Here is a 1,534-nt window from a genome sequence, read left to right as displayed (position 1 = left end):
GACCTCTGTTTTCCATGCCCCACGTTTAGTCGAAATTCTCAGCTTGAAATGGAGGGGTCCCGGGGTTCTATGGGTGCCTAAAACATCACAGACTAGAAGATACTCAGGGACTTGTAAACGTTCTCGTTTCACTAGTGAGAAAGTCAAAGTCTAGAAAAACCAAGGTGACCTGCCCTCACCACAAGGCTCGTTATTTAGAAGGAAAGTCAAGCTAGAACAGAGGTTTCTTAACTGCACGTTAGCCTGCTCTGTCCCTGTCCGTCCATCCATCATATGGGGCCTGTGCCTCAATCATCCAGAATGTTGTCCCTGTTCCTTATTTAACCTGTGACTTGCGTGTGTGTGTTGACATGGCCTAATCGGGCCTGTGCAGAAAGAATTCAGAAGGGACCCCTGCTCCTCCTACAATTTTATGTGAAATTATGAGTACGTACATTTTTCTGGGAATAAGACTCACACCTTTCAGCAAATCCGTAGTCTCCCAAGAGTTTAGAACCACTGGCCTACACCAAGGATGTGTGACAGATACATAAAGAGTTCGTGATGGTGCGAAATACAGATTCAAGGATGATGTATTTATTCGTGCATAACAGGAGAATCATGGTTATTCAGGGAAAGTCAGCGACACACCAGCACGGTTACACCTGATATCACTGTTACAGGGACCGAGTCAGACAGAGAGCAGAACCATATGATGCAGCGCAGACAATTCTCAGCAGAGACACCTGCCTACGCAATGCGGCTCTCAAGCCCTCCTTTCCCTTTCACCTTCCATCATAAATGATTGGGACACACATCTCTATAGCATTAATGGGGGGATGGGATGGTGAATCACAATACAATCACATTAGGAACACTGCAAGATTTTCTCTAATACAGATAAAGGGAAAACAGTATCAGGCGAATGTTATCCATCAGGAGCTACATGCCAGAAGAGGGCTGAGAGTTTCAGAAACTCATTTTTCCCTCACAACCTCAAGTAGGTGATTTTACAACCAGTTTACCAATGAGGACGCTGACGCTCAGAAAGATGGCCGTACAGCCTATGTTCCTCGGCTACAACCCGGAGCGATCCGCATCTGAACCTTGGTCTCTCTGAGGTCAAAAACTGGATCTTACACATCCCTATAACGCCATAACAAAATATTAGTATTTAATTCTGCAAGGTGGATAAAGCTTAAAATACCACTGATCAGAGGTCCTCATGAGACGTGTAAGGGGAGAGGCCTTCAAATCTTTGGGTTTGGCAGGTTAATTCTGCTCTCCTGGGCTGTAACCAACAGGAAAGCACAAGTCCCGGAATCTCCGAGTATTAGAGAAGTCTCCGGCCTTTCTTTTCCCCTTCAAATAGGGTTATTGACCTAACTCCTTAGTCAAAGAAACTTCCAGGGGCGGCTGGAAGTGGGTTAAGCGTCAGCCTTCGGCTCAGGTCATGATCTCACAGTCTGTGGGTTCAAGTCCCGCGTCGGGCTCTGTGCTGACAGCCAGCTCAGAACGGGGATCCTGTTTCAGATTCTGTGTCTCCCTCTCTCTC

Source organism: Crocuta crocuta, unplaced genomic scaffold (assembly GCF_008692635.1).
Source record: "Crocuta crocuta isolate KB4526 unplaced genomic scaffold, BGI_CrCroc_1.0 scaffold299, whole genome shotgun sequence".
NCBI classification, from domain to species: Eukaryota; Metazoa; Chordata; class Mammalia; order Carnivora; family Hyaenidae; genus Crocuta; species Crocuta crocuta.
This window is presented reverse-complemented; position numbering follows the sequence as displayed.